At 36.2% G+C, this 24065-nt stretch overlaps 2 long non-coding RNA genes across 2 annotated transcripts; one reads left to right on the plus strand and one right to left on the minus strand.

Moving 5' to 3' along the window:
- The first annotated feature begins 1929 nt into the window (after positions 1-1929).
- LOC131152291 (uncharacterized) lies at positions 1930-23430 on the plus strand. The gene is made up of 2 exons (XR_009135916.1): positions 1930-2345; positions 23228-23430. It is a non-coding gene; the product is annotated as an uncharacterized LOC131152291 (long non-coding RNA).
- On the minus strand, positions 12087-18940 carry LOC131152290 (uncharacterized). The gene is made up of 5 exons (XR_009135915.1): positions 18740-18940; positions 15574-18686; positions 12635-14723; positions 12479-12541; positions 12087-12386 (listed from the first exon to the last, which is right to left on the minus strand). It is a non-coding gene; the product is annotated as an uncharacterized LOC131152290 (long non-coding RNA).
- Positions 23431-24065: the final 635 nt, after the last annotated feature.

Here is a 24065-nt window from a genome sequence, read left to right on the forward strand (position 1 = left end):
ACATAATCCATATAAATTAAGTTCAAAATTCAAATTTCATGCTTTCATATGGAAAGTAAGAGTTAATATTTTTTTTTTTTATAAAATAATATTGAAAAGATGTTTTCCAACTTTTCATATAAATTTGAAATTTTGAAAAAAAAAAAAAGGTCATATTTTTTAGAAATTATTTGAAAAATAAATTTATTTTTACAAGCAAGTAATGTCAAAGTTATTTATCATTATTCATTTATTAAATAAAAAATTAGCTAACTTTGTAATAATTTTTTTTAGATTATTAAAATAAAAATAAAAAATATTTTCCAAACTAAATAGGTCATATATGTGTATATATGAATGTTCATTCAAATGGAACTTTCAGGCTATCGATCATCATATAAACCAGCTCTCACTAAAATCCTAATTTGCTCAATACCCTAATTTTTCTAAGTCATAATCTATCACTTCAATTTCAAGGGCAATAGTTACTAGGGCTTATATAAGTGATTTTGCTACTTTATAGTATTTTATACCACATAAGGTTATTAAAGTAGGAATTCACTAAGTTGTGTACTTCACCAAAAAAAAAAAAAGAATCCATTTTAAATCTAATGATATTTTATGGATTCTATGCAATGATAGTTTATTCTATAAATTGCTAAGTGAACAAGTTTGAGTTTCAACAAGTGTTCTTTTATAGGCTACGTTACAGGTGTGACTCAATCCTTCAGTGGGATAGAATCATTTGTTAAAAAATTCATTTAGAATAGATAATGCTATTAAGAAGTTCAATATCAAAGTTTCAATTATTTTGAGATCCTAAAAATGTCATGACATGTTCAATTATCTCTTAACTGCTGTTGCAGGTCAATGTTATTATATATGTATTACTACTATATTACTGTCAAGTGTCAATTTCTTATTTTATAAAATTTTCAATTAAAATTTTTAGAAATAAGGGAAAGGGATTAGAAACATGAAAAAAGAAAGATTAGGTTGAGCTATAAACTTTAATAAAATTATCAACTAGATAAACTTACATATAAATAACCTTATACTTGTTTATATTGTGAGTGTATTAAAAATTAGAATAAATATTGGTTGAAGTAGCCTAGCCTCGAGTGTAATCAATATGTAAATGATTTTCGTTTTTTTACCCCGGGGGGGGGGGGGGTAGTGGGCTGATTTTATATTGTTAATTCATAACATTATTGAGTAGATAAACTTTACATAAAATACAAAAAACCTATAATAGCATATTAAGAATTATAATAATGTTGTCAAGCTAACCTATCATTTATCCGAATCAAGATGTAAAATAAATTATGTGTCTTGCGCATCTACACGTGTATGATTGATCAAGATATTTTGAGAACTTAAATAAGTAATTATATATTATGCAATTAATGAAATTTTCAAGTAATTGGAGCATATTAAGAATTGTAAATAATGTTTGTCAAGCTAACTTATCATTTAGCTTAATCAATATGTAAAATAAATTACGTATCTTGTGCATGAATATGTGTATGACTTATCAATATATTTTGAGAATTTAGATAAGTAATTGCATATTGTGCAATTAATGAAAATTTCAAGTAATTGGATATAAAGATCAACAAATAAAATTAAAAATATATTTAAAATAATATTTTATATTTATTCCTTTTAACAATTTAAATTATGTTATGCTAATAATTTAATACCATATAATTAGGGGTGTACAAAAATGACCCAAAAAACAAGAACTGAATCCAAACCAGACCAAAAGCACAAGCGGTTCGGTTTTTTGATTTTCGATTTCCGTTTTGATTTTGAAAAACATAAATTTTTTGTTTCAGTTTCGTTTTCAAAATATAATTGAATCGAAAAAATCGAAAATCAACATAAATATAAAATAAATATATATAAATTCATATAACTACTTAATATACATATATGGGCTGGGCCGCTGGTGAGTGGCCGAGTGGGGGACTAGGGTTTCACACTTACATTTGATTTCTCTCTTCTCTGCGCTACGACTCTGCGAATCGTCGACGCCAGTCACGCCACGCTGAGTCTCTGCCTCTCGGCCCTCTCCCTCAGAACAGCCTCTCGGATCCGATCTAGGTCTCTCTTCGTCTCTCGTCGTCGTCACTCGTCATTGGCACACTGCCTCTCTCAGGGTCTTAGTCCCTCTCGAACTCTCCGTCTCTCGACTCTCACTCTCTCAATCTTCGCGAGAAGCCGACAAGCTCACCAGCCACCTTCTCAGTTCTCGCTTTCGCTCGATCTACGCACGCAGCGCTGCTTTGCTGCACCACTTCTGCGGCTCTGCCTCCCTCCCTTGTCCTCTCAAGTCTCAACTCTCAAGCAGCTGAGCACCTAAGGTACCACACTACCACCCTTGTTAAAAATAAATTTTAAACATTTTGAAAAATGGTTAAAACTACAAAAATCGTAATCGAATGGCCGAATAACACATTAGGTTTCGATTTTGGTTCTGGAATTTTAAAACCAAAATTTTCGATTTGATTTTTGATTTTGCCCATAATCGAACCACACCGAACCGATTACACTTTATAGTATTTTGAAATTTAAAAAAATCAAAAGTGTCACAAATTTTGCTGAAGACAAAGGGCCCAGTGATATTTAATAAAATTAGTTTAATTAGAAGGAACTAACCAATACTCACTGCATGTTCCTTTTGTTTTTAATTTGGGAATTGTCTAAAAGTATATTTAGGCTATGATGAGATTTTTTATAATATATTATAATTAAACTCTTCTCATTTACAATAGATATATTCATCTTAGTTAACTTGTTTTTGTTTTAGCAAAGTAGTTACTAAATCAATACTTTTATTTTAATTATTTGAATAAAAATATTTTGAAAAGATTTTGAGGGCCATTGCCCTATTGGTGCGAATTTTTTACTTAAGGAAAATTAAAAACTATGTAAAAATTGTGAAATATTGATAACTATTTAAAAGCAGTTAAAGATTGCCATATGAGACCTTTAAAAAGAAAAAAATAGATTTTTTAAAGATAAAACTAATAATAAAATTAAAGGAAAATGATTGAGGGAAAGGAACAAGTGAATGTGAGTTCATAATTATTAATGTTTTAAATATGTTTTTAAGTTCATAATGTAGTATTAGAAATTTTAGTGTTTTTTTATGAAAAAAACAAAGAAAAAAGAATGAAGCTTTAGAGATTAAAGAGTAGAAGTGAGCAATTAATAGATTTCAAGAACAATTAATTACCTTGTTAATGTCAATTCTAAATATTTTGAAACTAAAGACCAATTGTGAATAGTGAAAATAGAACCTACTGAATAGGGGTGTACACGGTTTGGTTCGGTTATTGCCAAAATCGTCAATTGAATCGAACCTCTCGGTTTTTAAAACTACTGAACCGCAACCGAACCGTATACCGTCGGTTTAAAACCAAACCAAACCGTTTATTTTACGATTCGGTTCGGTTAATTCGGTTTTACTAAATTTTGAACTAACAAAATAAAAAAATAATTACATAAAACCAAGTTAGGCCACAGTCAACTGGGCCACGACTTTGACTGCAAAGCCCAGCACAGAGGAGAGAGATCCAACTTCAATAAATAGGGTGAGGAAAATTTTTTCTTCCCATTTCCAACCAATGTGGGACGGCCAGAGCACCAAGATAATGTGGGCGTGACCGTGAGTGACTGGCATGGGCGACGGGCGTGAGTGTGGCTGCGTGGGCGTGGAGAACTGGAGATGTGGGCGTTGCTGTGTGTGACTGCATCAACGTGGAGATGTGGGTGTTGGCGACTGGCGTGGGCGGTGGACGTGAGCGTCACTGGTGTGGGCATGAGCGTCGGAGGGCATGGCAGTCGGCACTCGGCAGTGTGCAGTGTGCAGGTTACCAGGAGATGGAGAAGATGATGCCTGCTGTGGTAATAGCACTGTAGCAGGCTGCTATTGGTTCGGTTCTTCCCAATAGCACTCATCCCACATGGCCAAAATGGGAAGCTTTGGTTCTCATTCCTCCTTTATAAAATCCTTCCCCACTCCTTGAGAAAGTATAAGCCAATAATTTAAATTAAAAAAATAATGTAGGTATAATTATTTTTTCCACATGTACTTGTAATCAAAGTTTTCACAGGATATAATTATTTTAAAATTATAATTGGTTTTCGGTTTTTATGGTTTGGTTTTTGAGTGAAACCGAAACCAAAATCGAAAATCTATTTTTTATATATTCAAAATCAAAACCGATTACCGAAACTGAAAAATCGAACCGAAGCTTCAAACAGTTTGGTTTCGGTTTGGTTCTCCGTTTTTCGGTAAATTTTGTACACCCCTACTACTAAATGTGATATATCCAAAATTAATAGGCATATTCATAAGTTGATACAGTTATAAGATTACCATTAACACTCCAGCAAAATCGATATATCGATATACTAAAGTCAATATACACATTCTTAAGGAGAAACACTACAAAAAAGAAGCCTTTTATTGACGGTTTCAAATTGTCACTAATAATAGAAAGTCATCACTAATACTTAGTATTTGTGATGACTTAGTGACGCTTACGGATGGTAACTGTAAAGTCGGTCTCAATTAACTATTACTGACAATTTTCAAAACCGTCACTAATAGTTCATTATTAGTGACGATTTTCCTCCGTCACTAAAAGCACTACAAAAAATAAGATTATTAGTGACAGTTTAAAACTGTCACTAATAATACAAAATCGTCTCTAATAAGTATTAGTGACAGTTCAATGAGTATTAGTGACGGTTTGAAATTAGTCGCTAGTTTGTAGAGACTAATACTTATTAGTGATGAATTTAGAAATCGTTACTAATACTTCACTTTTAGTGACGGTTTTATGTCGTCACTAAAAGTTTAAGATCGTCACTATAAGATCTATGTGTTATCGGTTCAAAATCGTTACTAAAGCTCAAGTATTAGTAACGATTTTAATAATCGTCCCTAATATGTCACTATTAGTGACGGTCACCAAACTGTCACTAATACTCGCCTTTTAGTGACAGTTTTAATCACCGTCACTAATAATTGCTTATTAGTAACGATTTAATAACCGTCACTAATACTTGGACTTTAGTAACGATTTTAAGCTGAGAACATGTAGAGTTTATAGTAATGGTCTTAGGCTTTTAGTAACGGTTCAAAAACTGTCACTAATACTTCCTCCTACTATTATTAGTAACGGTTTTTCAAACCGTTACTAATACTTTGAAAAAATTAATTTTTTTTTTGAAAAATCCTGTAGAAACCTATAATTACATTAAAGCATACATAAAATTAAGCCAGAATTGCTAAAACATTCATAAATTATTCAAAATTAAAATACAAATTGTTCAAAATTCAAGTACATATAAATACAAATTCAAATTAAAACATACAAATTAATTATGTTCAGATAACAAGAAATACAAGAAAAGTCAAAAGCTACGCACATCCGACTGTAGTGTCTGTCATCATCGTAGTGTTGTGATAGCCACAAATCCTACAAGTGATAATTATACAAAAACTTAGTATACAATGTTTGAACATATATGTATATATTATAATTAAAAATGATTTGATAGAAAAATGATTGGATATTCGGACATAGTTAAAAAATAATCATACAATTGTAAATAACTAACTTTGATTAGTTGGAATTCACTCCACTCGGTTCAAACCTTATATGCATGATTATAAGCTAAGTATTTAAAATGAACTAAGTTTACTAAGTTTGTTTGTATTCTGACTTTGCTTTTAAGTGGAAAAAAAGCTCCCAAGGAGGAGTTTTTGGGCACCGTCAGCTCTGGCACGTCTAGGTCAATGTGACAGACGTGTCGGGACTGATGCCATTCAATTTGGATCTCGTATACCCTAATTGGACACATAGGTGCTTAAAATGAACTAAGTTTACTATATGTTTGTATTCTAACTTTACTTCTAAGTGGGGAAGAAGCTTTGGGGAGGAGTTTTTTAGCACTATTAGTTCCGGCACGTCTGGGTCAATGTGACGGACATGTCAGGACTGACCCACTTATGCTCGACTTGGACACCTTGGTGCTTAAAATGAATTAAGTTTAATAAATTCCCCTATAAGCGCATAATTTTCAATCGGGGAGGAATTTTTGGGTACCGTCAGCTCTGAAACGTTGAGCGCAATGTCACTGACGTGTCAGCACTGATCCCACTTGGTTTGGACCTTGTATACCCAAATTGGAGACCTGAATGCTTAAAATGAACTAAGTTTACTGTGTTTATATTCTAACTTTACTTCTAAGTGGGGAAAAAGCTCCCAGGGAGGAGCTTTTGGGCATTGTAAGCTCTAACACGTCCAGGTCAATGTGACGAATGTGTCGGGACTAACCCCACTCAGTTTGGATGTCGTATGCCCAAATTGGACACGTGAGTGCTTAAAATGAACTAACTTTACTAAGTTTGTCTCTAAGCGCATAATATTCAATTGGGAAGGAGTTTTTGGGCACCGTCAGCTCTAGCATGTCCAACTCAATGTGACGGATGTGTCGGGAATGACCCCACTCGGTTTGGACTTCGTATGCTCGAATTAGACACCTGAGTGCTTAAAATAAACTAAGTTTACTAAGTTTGCCTCTAAGTACATAATTTTCAATCGGGGAGGAGTTTTTAGACACCGTCAGCTCTGGCACATCCGGATCAATGTGACGGACGTGTCGGGACTGACCATACCCAGTTTGGAGCTCATATGTCTAAATTGGACACTTGGGTGCTTCACATCAACTAAGTTTACTTTATAAACCTATAAGCGCATAACTTTCAATTGAGGAGGAATTTTTTGGCACCGTCAACTCTGGCACATCAAGCTCAATGTCACGGACGTGTTGAAACTAATCCCACTCAATTTGGACCTCATATGCCCAGATTGGACACCTGAGTGCTTAAAATTAACTAAGTTAATTATGTTTTTATTCTAACTTTACTTCTAAATGGGAAAAAATCAATTAGAGAGGAGTTTTTGAGCACTGTCAGCTTCGGCACGTCCAAGTCAATGTGACGAACGTGTCAAGACTGGCCCCACTCAATGTGAACCTCGTATGCATGTATTGGACACCTGGGTGCTTAAAAGGAATTAAGTTTACTAAATTCGCCTCTAAGTGCATAATTTTCAATCGGGGGTCAGTTTTTGGGCACGATAAGCTCCGGCACGTCCAGCTCAATGTGACGAATGTGTTAAGACTGATCTCACTCGCTTTGGAGCTCGTATACCTAAAATGGACACTTGGGTGCTTCACATCAACTAAGTTTACTTTTGCACACTGGTTCCCTTATTTTAATGATATATGAGTTTAAATAACTAAATTATTAAATATGAAAATCATATTAATTAAAAGTTAGTTAACGCTACTTGTCAAAAGTAAGAGTTTCTCATCGTGCAACTTGTAAGAATAACACTAAAAAAGATTCACAAGTCATTTTCTTTTAAAAGGTACAACATAATGATAATATTCAATAAAAACTGAAATATTACAAAAGCTTGAGGTACAATTAACATGTCCAACACAGCAAGGGATCATCATAAAAGAAGGAAAAACATGAAGAATCCTAAAAAACAAGAAGGAAAACCAGCAATCAAGGAGGAAGTCTCGGTTGCAGTAGCAAGCATAACGAGGCCACGAGGTAAAAGTAGTACTAGCAAAATGACTCTGCAGCACAACAAAAGACCATCATAAAACAAGAAGAAACCAACAATCAAAATAGAAAACAACTAAACCCTACCCTACTGTCGGTTTTGAAAAGGGTTATTACCTTTTACATACCTTCTAATGAGAGGAGTAGTCACCTGCATCATCTGGACGAGTTTGGCGCATCATTTGTTCGATCTGTGCTTTCCAGTTCTTCATAGCTTCCATCTCCGCTTCCCAGGTGGACATCTTTTCTTTTAATTACTGGTTCTCCGCTCCCTATGTGGACACCTTTTCTTTTAATTGCTCGCTCTACGCTCCCCATGTGGACACCTGTTCTTTTAGCTGCTAGTTTTCCATTTTCATCGTCTGCATCCAGAGAATCATCTCCTCTGCTCAAGACTTGGCGGCTCGGCGCGCTCGATCAATCTCAGCACGAGACGCCGCACTCAAAGAAGATGATGTTGGGGTGATGTATCCCCTCCCAAGACTATTCAACCAACCCCCACTCGTTCCCCAAGCAACCGAGTGCAGATGTCGTCATCTGTCTGTGGCTGATTCCCCTCAAGAACGGGTGCATCCCTCATCTTGACCATCTTCATCTATTTTTAGTCATTAAAATGTAGAAAATGAAGAAATAAGAATAAAACTTTGACGTTTTGAATAAAATAATGAACTAAATACTAAAATTTACTTATATGTTTACTCTGAGCACCTTAGCACCACTCCCCCGATGGTCTCTGATATGTACTCTGATAAAGGGACATCCTCGACTCCAATTCGCCAGTGACAGGATCACACTACATTATCATATAAAACGTCATTAATATTAATTCGGGAGTGTAAACATTAATAACACTTGTAATGTAATGCTCATATAGTTGTATAGCAATTACCTTTCGATGATTGACAAAAAACTTGACCCACCGCAATGCGTCATATATAATTTGTTGCAATTCTCAGCATTTTTTTTTTTTTTTTACAGATAGCCTACAAAAAATATGTAATGACTTTTATTATCCATATCTATACGAAAAAGTAGTTATTATAATCTAAACACATCACCTGATAGCTAGGGTCGCAGAAATGGCGACACACCACCTCCAAATCCTCTAGGGAGATCTTATCATATAGGTGTGCTTTAGCCTCATCTCCTATCTTCTTAGAATGGCCATGCATTTTGCTGCGATAGTTCTTAAACCTAGCACACAGCTGCACGTTCGCCGCCTTTTTGACATGCTCTGTGGTTAAAATGTCCATATTAAAACTTTCCTGCATATGAAATACATATATAATGTTAAATAGTGAATAGTGTAGTATATGAAAAGTAAACAAAATAGTTTAGGGTTACGTACCAAGATGTGCTGGTAGAGAACCATGCGCTAATCCTCCCTCACGTTTGGCTAGGTGAAGGAGGTGACTAGAGCATATTGTTGGCATATAATGTCGAGCTCTCGTGTCCAGACTGCACACCAATTGTCCCGCGATGCCGTGAAGCCTAAAGGAATGTCGATCTGGATCTGCTGCCCAGTCCTCTCCAGGTTCTTGTGGAGCATCGTGTTCTTTGTTGCACCACAACCTAACCTTGTTGCTCGTGTCGTAGAGGTCGATGCTGAAAGAAGAGTTAAAGGACTCACCATGATCATACACGTGAATGACAATCAGTTTATTAATATAAATCAAATACTCATAATCTTACTAACGTTGCTCATAATGGTGTGCAACTCATCCTAGGTCTGATCCTCAGCTGATGAATCCATGTCGAGCTGGGGTCCCGAGGGCTCAGACAATCTCGCATCAGGTCCGACGTGCTCCGTTGGTCTCAAGGATGACGCATCATCCTGACAGGATGATGTCGTGGAGAGCCTAGACTGAACTAAACAATGGTCTCCTAGTATCATGTCTGCAAAATAATACACAAGTAAATATAAGAAGGTTAGATAGTAAATGGATGCATAGTAAATATATTTTTAATTATTTACACATGTCAGATATATGGTGACAACATAACATGCTTACCCCTTATACATCCTCAATATCGGTATCATCCTCACTTTTTAGTATGTCTTCCTCCTCGCTACAGTATTCGACCATAGTTTCATCTTCTCCATTAGTTTCATCATTGTTAATGAAGTGAACATGTACAGAAGGTTCAATTTCAATGTCAACAGTCCCTCTGTGTTCTGCCATGACACCAACCCTATTCAATGGTATAGGATCGACTCCTTCCTCAGCAACATTGAAAGTAGATTGCGTTGTTGCATTGATAGATGACTCATCTTCTTGGAAAGCATCCTCACTGACACTCTTCTCCCCATCTGCGACTTCTGTAATATCATACAAACTTTAGGAAGGAATTTTTTGAGGCACGTGTCAATCACCCTTCAATTTTGTATCCTTAAAGTAGAACACTTGTTCTGTCTGCGTCGTTAGCACAAAAGGGTCATTTTGATACCATGTCTTGCTAAAATTGACACTGGTAAAGTAGACACTGGCGTTTATCCCACTCTTTTTATTGCTAATGTCCCACCAAGCACACTTGAACGTGTGGACGAGTCTGTTGGCTCCATAGTTAAGTTGTATAATGTCATTCAAGACACCAAAGTAGTCAATTTCCTCATTTCCTTCTGTGTCTAGCACCGCAACCCCATAATTTTGGGTTCTTATATGCAGTTCGAGGGACTTCCTATGAAATACTAAGTCGTTGACAATGCAACCGCTATAGTGGTTAACTCGTTGGTCGGGGTCACATGTCAACGCGTACAAATCTTTACTTTCCATTGGTTTTTTATTATAATTGTCATGACATCCGGGACCTGTCAAAACACTCAGCACGGGTGCTACTGCGAACTGGGAAATATGGGATGAGTTTTGAAAAAGTATTTTTGTGGAAAATAATGATGTAATGGAGTCGCCACTAATCTTTTGAAGTGCGGTTAGAATATTTGGTTGCTCCCTGTTAGGGGTAGAATCGGTCTGCGTCACCAAAGTCGGGTTTGGGAGTACGGTTACGCGAGGGGAAGGTATTAACACCTCCTACGCACCCGTTCTTACGAATGATACCAGATTAATAAAAAATTATTCCAAAATAAGCCTTTGAAAATTACTCTATCAAAAGTGTAAAGAAAATGCACAAAATAGATACTATATAGATATTCTCTCAGAACTGGGGCATATCGTACTCCGAAGAGCTCAATGTCTCCCATTGCAATCATTGAGATTGAAAATCAAGAAAATAGTTTACAAAAATACACTCCCGAGGTTTTGAAATCTTTAGAGAATTTTCTAAGTGAAAAGTAATATTCCAGGAGGTTTTTAGAATTTGTTCGGGATGGAAATGATTTTCTGCGTCTAAAAAATATTTTTGTGATTTTTCTAAGTGTGAAAATAATTTTTTTTTAATGATTTTTTAAATATTTTTTTCGAACTTCAAAATAGTACAAATAAAATTAAGACAAAAATCATGAAAGTCAAAGTCTGAAATATTTTTTTAGAATTTTCTAAAAAAATTGTGATTTTTTGACATTTTTGTAGATTTTTGTGAACGTTTCAAACATTGAAATGATACTAAATAAATAAAATGAAGAAGATCGGGGGAGGGGGGGTGATCCGATCAAATATCGACCGGCCTAGAAGAAAACCAGTTTAAAGTCTTGATCAATACCATATGTCCCTACAACCATACACACATATAATAAACACCACCATATATAGATATTATAAACATAACAACACAAATGTCACCGTACGTACTAAATATAGTAACACACTATATAAAGATGCAATAGGATACAAAACTATCAAAACACATGATGACAAAAATGGCCCTAACAACTAGGGGTGAGCAAACGGTCGGTTCGTTCAAATTCGGGTAATTAATCGAATTAACCAAAAATTTTGGTTAAATAAAAACATTAACCGAACCGACCGAATTGGAGGAAGAAACCGAACCTGACCCGACCGAATTACTCGAACAGGTAATTCGATTAACTGATTTTAATCGAAATTATTTAAAATTGATTATTATACAAAAAATTTTAAAAACCAAATCCAGCTTAATTAAATACCTTATTTATTAATTTTATTAATAAAAATGATATTTTACCATAGAACAAAGAACCCAAAACAAGAAAAACGACGACAAAATATAATAATAATAATAATAATGACGAGTATAAGCAAACTTAATTAAACTCCTTAATGCACTTACATAAGAAAAATAGGGTTGTTCACAAGAAGCATAACCATTAACCAGTGTTCATAAAATTACCAAACCAAATGACGAAAAAAAAATTTATAATGACACCATCAGAGGCTCACAACTAGTCAGCTAGGTGTCTACATAAAAAGTATAGAACCTTGTTTACATAAAATCTAATAAATGTAAAAATAAAATCATCTGTATACCAAAACAATCTAAAAAATCTTCCTAAAAAAATATAATCACAGACCAAACATGAAATTTAAAGGTCTGCAATGTCTACTTAGATTTGAGTTCAAAAGTACAAAGTTCATAATATTATATTACAGACCAATGTAAACAGTTTGTGTAAAATAAAAATAAAAAACAAACATAAAATATAAATTGTTTCTAAAAAATTTAAAAAAAAAAAAAAAACTAGGACTTCAATGCTTCATACATCAGCTGACAAGTGACAGCTACAATTTCATGGCTTCTTGTATTAGAAACTCCACTTTTCAGCTTCTTACATTGCAAAATACAAAGCACAATTTCTCTGCTTATTTCACCTGTAAGTCTGCAACAAACCAAAATAATGATAATTGATAGCATGTAATTTATATGACAAAACACTAAAGCATAATCTCAATATGAAAGTATGAAAACAACCCTTTGTCTTTCTTTGTTTGTCATATTCACCAACTGTGGACTCCAATGCAACCTTTGACAACTCTAAAAAATTGTATAGAAGCACTCGTAAGTTATAATAATTAATCATTCAATGAACAAATGAAAATTTTTGACAATATATAAATATAATATTACCTTTTTCTAGATTTTCAAGGTCATCTATGTCTTCTTCAATCTTAATTGGAGTATGTGAACCCCCATCCAATCTTGTGTACAGATAAGAGCTTGAACAATTTTAGGAGTCAAAGAACTCCTAAAGGCATCGAGAACACGCCCCCTTGTGCTAAAAGCAAACTCTGAAGCAACTGTAGAGATGGGTACTGCTAAAACATCACGAACCATATATGAAAGGATGGGAAACCTTTGACTATTTAACCTCCACCACTCCAAAATATCAAAGCCCTCCACATCATTTTCACAATCCTCCTCCAAATACCTATGCAACTTTGATTTATTATCTCCACCTCTAATTTGAGTCTTGTACTTTTAATACAAAACTTTGAACTTTCGTTCTGCTGCTTCACCTTGACCAGTGGAGCAAGTCAAGCTTGAAGTTTCACTTCTGTTTGATTCTTCATTTTTAGATTGTGACAACTTTTTATACTCAGCAAACAATTCCATTGTTGTATCCTGAACCTTTTTCCCCACCAATAAACCTTTGTCCCCTTCATACATAGTAGAAAGAGCATATTGCACAAATCCCAACTTACGTCTAGGGTCAAGAACAGATGCAACAAAAATCAATATATTCATTTTGTCAATGTTTCCCCAGTACTTGTTGTATTTATCCTTCATTTTCATGCTCATTAAACTCAACTCCAGGTCATCACTATTTTCCCACTCTTTTAGAAGACAATCAATCCCACTAATTTCATCAAAAAAATTATTACTTATAACATACAAAAAACCTGAAACTCGTATAGTGAGTTCATAGAAGTGTTCCAAAAACATCACAAATTTTCTGACTTGTTCCCAATCAAAACTACTTGGTATGCCATCCCTAGTCTCAAACTCATTTCTAAATGAAGGATCTTCATCCCTAAACATTTCAAAAGCCATTTCATATCTTTGAGCCGTGTCTAACATCAGATAAATAGAATTCCATCGAGTGCTAACATCTAGGCATAACATCTTTTTGCATTCTACTTTTTCTACTTCTGCGCAACGCTTGAAATTTTTCAACCTAGCAGGTGAATGCCTAACATATATAACTACGTCTCTAACACGAGCAACTAAATCCCCTATTTCTTTCAAACCATCTTGCACAATTAGGTTAATTATATGTGCAATGCACCTCATGTGCAAGAATTTGCCTCCACAAATGTCTTTTCTCTAATTGAAAAGTTTTCTTTTTTATGTAGGCAATTGCAACGTCATTTGAACTTGCATTATCTACAGTTATTGTAAACACATTATTAACTCCCCAATCAAGCAAACATCTCTCAATGGCCATACTTATCTCTTCACCTTTATGACTATAAATTGGACAAAAGTTAAGGATGTTTTTGTTCAATTTCCAATCATTATCTATAAAGTGTGCAGTCAAACACATATAATTGACCTTTTACAAAGAAGTCCATGTATCAGTTGTGAAACTAACCCTTTGAAAGAAGGTTTTCAAAAACTTTTTCAACTTTAACCTCTCTTCCATGTAAAGGTCATAACAATCCCTAGAAATTGTCCATCTTGATGGAATTCTAAAACGAGGGCATGCAACTTTCATAAGATGTTTGAATCTCATATTCTCTACAAATTTAAAAGGCAATTCATCAACAGTAAGCATGTAAGACAATGTCTTTCGAATTGCCTCTTGGTCAAATTTTCAATTTGTAAGAGTTGCCTCTGAGCCCTCTGCATTTTTTAAGGCTAGTTGATAATTTAATTGTGTCTGTTTTGTTTCTTCAACATGTGGATTTTGTGCACATCTAACCATATGATATTTAAGTATGCCCGTACCATTCTTTTTAGGATCAGCACAGTAATCAATATGACAATAATGACACTTACCCTTAATTTCACCAGACTCCGTCACAAATTTAGTGAAGTGATCCCACACTTCAAATCTTGGTCTCATTTTCTTCCTAACTTTTTGATTAGATTGAGTAGGAGGATTAGTAGTACTCTCACTTGTCATACTGGGATTTGAAGGCTGATGTTGGGAATTAGCTTGCGTCATTATTGCATCCTCTAAGTTTGGCACCTCCACCTCTATTCCCTTTAACATCTGAAAAAAATAAAAAAGAAGGGTAAAGTCCATCATAGAAGAGTAGTAATCCAAATTTTTTAAAAAAATACTCTAATCACAACATAAAGTATTCTTACCTTAAAAATTTTTACATAAAATAATATGTTTACCTATTGCATTCATATTCATAACTTAGCAAGTGGCAATCTTATGCAGAAAGCTCAAAAAATGTGGTTCTGGGTTTCAATTATTAAAATGCATGCAATGAGCACGCGTTGATTATCCCACTGAAATTTAATTGATGCATTTGTTGTGAATAGCATTTTAATGAATAAATTTGCATCACTTATTTCTGACTAAAAGAAAATAAAATTACAATACAACATTTTTCCACAAAATAAAATGGAAGCAGACACTTGATAATGTTTCAATGGAATATGTTCTCATTGAACTTTCAAGATTTAAAATTTTCAAGCACTAAATAATGTATTCCAATAAAACTAACCAAGAACTAGGATAAATTTTCTCCAAATTTCACCTAATTTTCATGGCTCTAAGGTGATGTTTGGGAGCATCCATTAAATATTTTGAAGCTGAATTCGTTAATACAGACAAAACCAAATTTGTTGAATAATCTGAAGGTCGTAACTATTTACACTGAAACTGAAATACTCATCCTAAATGCAAAATCAACTTCAAAGACAAATCATATTTTCCATTCTTAGAATCTTAACCTTCTAATAATTTCTACCAGAAATTAAAAATGAAGCAACAAAAATGTCGATAAATGTAAACCCAAAAAACGCACATAAATATAATAACAAAAGTGGAAGAAGAAGAAGAAGAAGAAGAAGAAGAGGAGGAGGAGGAGGAGAAGAGGAAAAGTTACTGCCACTGGGGTCCGGGTTTGCACGGCGAGCTGGTGACTGAGAGTCTGAGACGCTGAGGACCGAGACGAGAGGCTAGACTCTGGAGAGTCGAGCTGCCGAAGACTCAAAGAAGCTAGAGGGGATTTGCCGACTCCGAGTCTGAGAGGTGGTCCGATGACTCCGATGGAGAGGCAGGAGAGCTGCGGCTTGCGGGCGTGCGCCGTGCGGGGCAGATCGGCACTCGACAGAGCACAGAGAAACTAAGGAAGTGAGAATAAACCTTAACTCTAATCCCCAATCCCCATTCCCCACTGTGAGTCTCTGAGTGTGAAGTGTGAACTATGAAGTGAACGAAGGCACGAAGCCTTTTTTTCCCCCCAGGCCCAAGCCCCAAGCGGCCAAGCTCGAGTCGCTCGAGTCGCCGACCCCGACTGCCCTATTATAAATTATATTAAAAATATAAACCATTAGTAATTCAGTTAATCGGTTAACCAATATTTTTTTAACTGTTAATCGAACCGAAACCGATTAATCAAAAATTTGTAGAATTTTAACCTAATCGATCGAACCAAATTTTTTACCCAAATCGAACCAGCTAATTTCGACCAATTAATTCGATTAATTCAATTTTCACCGAATTATGTTCACCTGCCAACAACATCATAATAAACCAAAGATTTCTTCTTTTCTGTTTTTGTTCATTTTCATTTTCCTGGAACTGCCCAAAAAGTCCAATTATATCATCATCAATCAATCAGCTCGCCACACATCAAAGACATGCATTCCCCCATTAAAATTCCAACAACTCCCTGACACACAAGACATTGATTAAAACATATGGCAGAAAGAATAAATGAATCTGTTAATTAAAAAGCTAGCCTACAAATCAAACACTAGGGGTATGCTAGTGGTTTTCTCCTTTAGAGACGGTCGTGCACTCTCCGCAGCTATGTGTGTTGTTTCTTCTACAGTTGTGTGTATGTTGTGAATGGGAGAGAAGAGCAGTCGGTGTGTGTGGTGTTGACAGTGTGTTTGGGAGTGTGTGGGTGTACGTGCTTTAATGTGTGTTTTAGTGTGTGTAAAAGGGTGTGTGTGTGTGTGTGTGTGTGTGTGTGTGTTTGAGTGTGTGTAACAGTGTGTGTGCAGGTGTGTGTGTGTGTGTGTGTGTGCGTGAGTATGTGAAAATGCATGGGGTGCGTGCGTAGTGTGTATAGTGTGTGAGTGTGAAAGTGTTTTAACAGACTCAGCTGGCCGAGATCGAACCACACATCACGAAAATCACATACTTAAACCTCAACCCAATAACAGTGGAAGGTACTTCAGGAGATTCATTAGGAAGGGTTGCAACCAGAACGATACTTGTGTGCTCCCGAAGCTTGAGAAGAGTGAGACCTCCGTGAAACCGATAAAGAGCAAACCAGCCGCAGAGTCGAACCCAACCACGACCTCCAACGTGAAATACACCTCACGAAAACGATTAGTAACAGATTTGGAATCGAACTCTAAATCTCTGAAACGGGGTTTTGTTTTGAGTCCAAGAGACAGTGAGACTAAGAATCGGGGAGAGTCCGTCAGGTCTGATCTACAAGAGGGCGGCTGTCGAGGTGAGGTTGTGAGCTCGTGCAGGTGGCTGGAGGGAGTTGCCGGAGATGGTGGAGATGAAACCGGTGCTCTAGAGGTTGACGATGGTGACGCTGGTTTCCTGGAAGATGGTGGCTCGGTTGAGTGATGAGGCAAAGATGAAGGGTGAGGAGAGATGATCCGTGAGGGTGAGCTAGGATTGAGGCGAGACAGCTTGACACCGGTGAGGAGGAGAATGGAACAGGACGCCGAGAGCTGTTGGTGGTTGCGTTGTCTGCACGCTCACGATGGTGATGCAGAGATTTGAGAAGACGAGCTGCTGGTTTTTTGTTTTTTTTTTTCTGTTGTTTTTTTTTTTTTTTTTTCGAGTGGCCGAGAAGGAGGCCGGCTGGGTTATGCTCGCCATGTTTTCCTATATTTTGTTATGGCATGGAGGTTGCAGAGGTGGTCTGATGTTGACAATGATGGAGCAGTCGTGTGGGCTGCTGGCCGTGAGGTATCCGAGAGGCGGAAAGCTGCGAAGAAGCTGAAGCAAATGCTGAAGCCGGGTGGTGCTGTGTGAGCTCGTTGGATGGTAGCCGGATCTGGGGATGGTGGTTTCGGTGATGGTGAAGGTCGAGAGAGAATATGGAGGGAGAGAGCTCGGTTGGGAGATAGTTACCGTGGTGGTTGCTAGGTTGTAGTTGAATGTGTGGTTGTTGATGGAGCTATAGCTGATGGGGAAGGCTGGTGTGAGGGTTGGTCGTCGGCTGCGTGGGAGTGCTAACAAGTAGGTTGGTCGTGAGGAGCTTGCAGGTGGTCACAGAGCTGGAGCTGGTGCTGTGGTTGGTGAGCAATGGTCGGGTGGTTGTGAGCTGCGGATGGAGGAGAATCGTGAGGAGAAGTTGCACTGTCAGAGCAGGGAGTTTGTGGGTTGTTGTGCCGTTATAGGTGAGCAATGGAGATGGTGGTTTCAGTGATGGTGAAGGTCGAGAGAGAGTAGCAGAGAGAATGGGAGAGAGGAGAGAGTGGACTGTGCGAGTGGGGTGGCCGGCGAGGTGGCTAGATCTGTTGCTGTTGTTTTCGGCTACTACGAACAAAAGGCCTTTGGTGCTGTGCTTGAACAGAGGAGGAAGCTGCTGTGCTGCGAAGAAATTTACAAAGCTGCGGTTACGGACGAGGGAGAGAATGATAGTGGTCGGCTGGAAATAAAAGGGAGAGCAGGAGGAGGGATCTGGAGGTTGATGAAAGATGAGGGAGATGGAGAGTTGTGCAAGGATGGTAAGAGGATCTCAAGAGGTGAGAGGATGACGAATAGTGAAGATGAACAGAAAATAAAGTGAACGGTCCCCCTGGTTTGCTTTGCGCAGGGACTTTTATAGGGAGTCTGCAGATGGAAAATGGAGCGCATAAGCACGCGGGAAGTAGGAAATTATCCTCACAGAAAAATATTCCCTCTCCTTGCTGTGCGCCCACAATTCTTGAGTGGTTTTTTCTCTTTTTTTTTTTTTTTTTTTTAATTTCGCTGGGTGTCACACATCCATTTTACAGTCCGCGTGACTAGTCCCACGCCCTGTGATGCTACTCCATATACCACAAGGAGGTAAATTCAGGAGCCAACCGTACCCTGTGATGCTACTCCATATACCACAAGGAGGTAAATTCAGGAGCCAACCGTAGGAATCAAACCCGGGATGCACAGATTGGCTCATCTCGTGAGAGGAAATCCCAAAGCCTGCCCTGCCAACTACCCCCGGTTGCATTAGATGATCCATTGTTTGTACCGTGACACTTCCTCTTAAATACATATATACCTAACCTGTATATATTGGTACTCTTATTTTATATATATATATATATATATATATATATATATATATTTTATGTATTTTTCTATGTTTTTGTTTGTCCAATGTTATTCCTTCCAAAATGAAAATTAAAACTTAGTTTCCGAACATTAAAGGACTTGGACTTGCCTACTTTAAAAAATACGGGACTCAATTAAAATTCAACGGGACTTAATTAAAATACTAGGACTTAACTTAAGACACTGGGACTTAAATAAAAATACCAGAACTCAAATAAAAATACCAGAACTTGATTAAAAATACTGGGACTAGATTTAAAATATCGGGACTCAATTTAAAAATACCAAGACTTAAATAAAATATCGGGACTCAATTTGAGACACCGGGACTCAAATAAAAATACCAGAACTTAAATAAAAATATCGGGACTCGATTACAAATATTGGGACTCAAATAAAAATATCGAGACTCGATTAAAAACATCAGGTTTTTCAAATAGGGTCCTTCAATTTTCGGAATTCGAAATCAACTTTTATTACACCGGGTCTCCTTAGGGTAGTCTGGTTAAAATTGGGGTGTCGAAAATAATACATGACTTTCATCTATTAATTAAAAAGGAGTTTAGATGGTTAAACCTTCAATATAGAAACTGTACATTGCTTCAAACTCACATAAAATTTGTTACTTAGCTCCCAAACCAATTGACAAATTCCTTTTTATGTTTTTCGTCAACATTACTTTCACTTTACGTCAGAATTTTAACTTTATGTTCACTATCTGCAACAATAGTACATGTTAATGTCAACTAAGTATATATATACATATATACATTGCTTCGAACTCACATAAAATTAATTTGTTACTTACATGGCTCCCAAACCAATTAATAAATTCTTTGTTATGTCTTTTGTCAACATAACTTTCATTTTAGGTCAGAAGTTTAGTTTTATGTTCACTATATGCAACAATAGTACATGTTAATGTCAACTATATGTGTGTGTGTGTGCGCGCGCACATATGTAAATACAACGCAAAGTAAGGGGTTTGGAACCAAGTACTCGATATATGGAACAGTTTCATCACAATTATTGAAGACGTAAAAATGCATCTTTCGTAAATCCTTCATATCAATGAAATCATAAACCCATGCACCGAACAACCGAACATTTCCTCGAAATATAAAGCTCATAGGTTCTCATTTTCGGCATTAGCATGAACGTTTGCATTTTGCTCCTCACGAGTGAACCTTATGTCAATATCATGTAGATACATTGAGCAAAATGTAAGACATTCACTGTCAATGTATGCCTCAATGATTAAACTTTTCGATTGTACCTTATTGCACACATACCCCATCAAAGTAGACAAGAACCTATGCATTTTACATAACACTAGTGACTTCCACGTACAAATAAAGTAAGGGAATCATGTGAACATTGTAGAAGGACTTTATAATTTACCTCTCAATAAGATACATCCAACGATATTGCACCGGTCCTTCAATTATGGCCTCCCTTGGTAAATGGACGGCTAGATGGACCGTCACATCGAAGAATGCTAGCGAAAATATTTTCTCCATCTTGCATAGTATGATCATGATGTCCTCTAACCGTTCAAGTACGTTTACGCTTAATTTCTTGGAGCACAGCTGTCGGAAGAAGATCCCCAGCTCAATCAACATTGAGCGAATATCTTTAGTCAAGTGTCCACGAAGGAAAACGGGTAGAACTCGTTAAAGAAGGACGTGACAGTCATGACTTTTCATTTTTAACATCTTCCCTTCCTTCATGCTTATGCATCAAGATATGTTGAATGCATATCCATCAGGGAACTTCACTGATTTCAACCATTCAAAGAAATTATTCTTCTTATTCTTTGATAATGTGTAATAGGCTGATGGCATGAGAAGTTTGTCTCCATCACAAATCAAATGCAACTCAAACCATATTCTCATATCTTCCATATTCCCGTGAGCATTTGTGTTGTTCTTTGTCTTCCCATTTATATCCAGTAATGTACAAATTACATTCTCACAAATGTTCTTCTCAATGTGCATAACATCCAAGTTGTGGTTGTAGTGATCCTAAAATAATAATAATAATAATAATAATAAATTAATTAATTAAATTAAAATTAAATAATTATTGTTAATTAAATAATATAATATAATTATATATTAATATAATATAATAATATATTCAATCCTTCCAGGGAAGGATTGATTTCAATAGATTTGAAACCATTCCAAATAGCCCGCCCCACCTAATCGTCTCACTCTCCATCTCTCTCCTCCGCCCTCTCTCTCTCTCTCTCTCTCTCTCTCTCTCTCTCTCTCTCTCTCTCTCTCTCTCTCTCTCTCTCTCTCCTCATTTTCTCGGCAAATACTTGGCCGATTAGAAAATGGAAAATACCACTAGGATCCTATCTCTGCCACCGACATTCCTATCGAAGTGGATTTATCGTAGGAGCGACGTATCTCTTTTCTCAATTTCTCCTTAAATTTTTAACCAAATTGACGATCGGACACTACCACAGGGTCCTAGCTCCGATCCTCGTCATATTGGCCAGAGTAGATTTTCAATTTGAGTTTCATAAGTACCACTCCAAAGCTAGGGTAGGGTTAAGAAAATTAAGCTAATTTGATGATTTTGGTAGTTTAATTATTTATTTGGAGTTTATGGGTTTAAGAAATATTAAAATAGTATTTTACCTAGGGTTGAGTTGATTAAATTAGGATTTCTGAATTCAGGATTCATGTGAGCGCCGCGGGTATAATTTTGAGATCCCTACAAGCCTAATTTAGGAAACAGGTAAGGGGAATAGATTAAGCCAGTAATTTTATGAATTTACCAAATAAAATGAAAAAATAATATGTGTAAGTATATGTTTATTAAGCGAATTTTACAAAAGTCAACCGTTTAAATTATGATTCTGAGCCTAGGGTTGTGTTATTAGTTATTATTTGCGAAAATGGAATGATGATAATAATGGATTTTCTGGATAATTGTGGAGAATTAAATGTGTAGTTTTAGTAATGTGAATGATGAATGTGGGTTGGCGTATTTTTTGTGAATGTATAAATATGTGTATTATTCTAAATCGTGTGGCATGAGTAAAAAAGAATACATTGCGATGAATTATGATATATATATATATATATATATATATATATATTTATGAGATGTTGGAAATACTGAAATGCGTTGAGAATATTTATTTTGTGTGATTATTAAATCAAAGTTGAATGTGAATGTTAAATTGCAAGTTATGGTTTGAGAACTTCGGTGGATTGTGGTTTCATGTTATGCACAGTACTGTTGCACGTGATTTTTGAAGAGAGTGTACCCACACGTCTCGTGGAGAGTGTGGAGCTGGGATGGTCAATTGTGCTGTGTAGGGTAGAATTCCCCCTGGAGTCTGGACCAGTGTGGGAAAGCCGATCTGATTTACAGATTGAAGAGGTTGTTTTTTTTATTTAACTTTGGTGGGCCGATTAAGGTTAAGTCCAGCCTTTGGGTTGCACAACCCGTCATGGGAAGGATGACAGAATGTTATCTATCTGGTAGTGAGTTCTAAATGCATAATTTTAATTTGACCAGTGAATAAAATGAGAACAGAATATATGAATGCAAATGGGAATACAGAAAAAGTGAAATGTGAATGTGAAATGTGGAAGTGAGATTTATGTAATGTGAAATACTGAGAAGTGTGAAAATTGAGAACTTGAAACGATGAATAATATAGAGATAACAGACACAAAGTAAAGTAATAAATGTATTATATATTGTAGTATTATATGTATTTGAGGCGAAGTATACTCTCCGTCCGAGGGCTTGGTGAGAAAGGCGAGTGCCCTGATTAATATCAGATGTAGCCATACTGGGCTGCATAACGTATTAAGGTAGAAGGAAGTTACTTGAGGGGGTAATCTTCCCTATTCTCGATAACTTCTGTCTGTAAATATTTGTGTGAATGTGTGTGAATACATGATAAACTATCCACCTGAAGGCTTACCGAGTAAGGTAAGTGCCCTGATATGCTTCAATTATAGCCATAGGTTGCATAAAGTATTAGAGCAGGGGGTGCTACTTATATGAGCGGGTAATTACCCAAATCCTTGGGAATTCTCATTAGTAAAATATGTTGCATGTGTGAGTAGGGATAGATAATGATTTTATAATTGTAGATTAATTTGTAAATGATGATTATATTTTGTACACTTAACCTCATGATAGTCACACACTGGTACTAATTTATTTCATCCTACTGAGATGTGTCTCACCCGATATGAATTTCATCTTTTCAGGACTTCCACGTGATTGAGTTCAGTGAGCTTGGGACTGGCATAGCACTTTTGAGAGAGAGAGAGGGTATAGACTTTTGATGTATATTTTGGGTTCGTTTAAGTTTTCTAAGATGCATATATTTGTGAATACTGAATGTTGGAGAATACTTTTTGGGTTATGTATATAAAACTCTGGTATGTTATAAAGGATGTTAGTTTATTTTTCCATTGCGTAATTGATGTTATAGTGTCAGATATAGGTAAATGGAACACGTGGCACCCGGACCCCACTTGACGGGTTTGGGGCATCACAGTGGTGTAGTAAAAGATCTTTTCAGTATGGCAACTCGAAGAAGATTCTTCTCTTTGTCCAATTTAACTCCCACTGAACACGTTTCCTTTTTCTACTGCTCGGTGGTTTCCAAAATTTCACATTTCTGATCAACATGAACTGGTTTAATATCTCTTCCCCACTTAGTCGGTTTGGCTACAACCTTCATTCAAGTTTTCCATTAAAGCTTTTGACACAATGAGTCCTCCAGGGATGTCTAAGTCGTAGAAAATGACGATGACACATAAATCATAACTTGCGTCCATGCTTTAAGGGTAAGGACCCAACATCCTTATTACACATTGGGCATGCTAAGTAACCTTTTGTGCTCTAGCCTGATAAATTATCGTAAATGGGGAAATCATTAATTGTTTGCAACAGTGTAACATGCATTCGAAATGTTGTCCCAATTTCCACATCAAATGTCTCCACTCCTTTTTTCCTATAGTTCTTTCAACTCATCAATTAACGACCTCAAGTAAATATCAATATCATTACTAGGTGTTCTCGATCCGAGAATAAGCAAAA

The sequence above is a fragment of the Malania oleifera genome, chromosome 3 (assembly GCF_029873635.1).
Source record: "Malania oleifera isolate guangnan ecotype guangnan chromosome 3, ASM2987363v1, whole genome shotgun sequence".
In the NCBI taxonomy this organism is placed as follows: Eukaryota; Viridiplantae; Streptophyta; class Magnoliopsida; order Santalales; family Ximeniaceae; genus Malania; species Malania oleifera.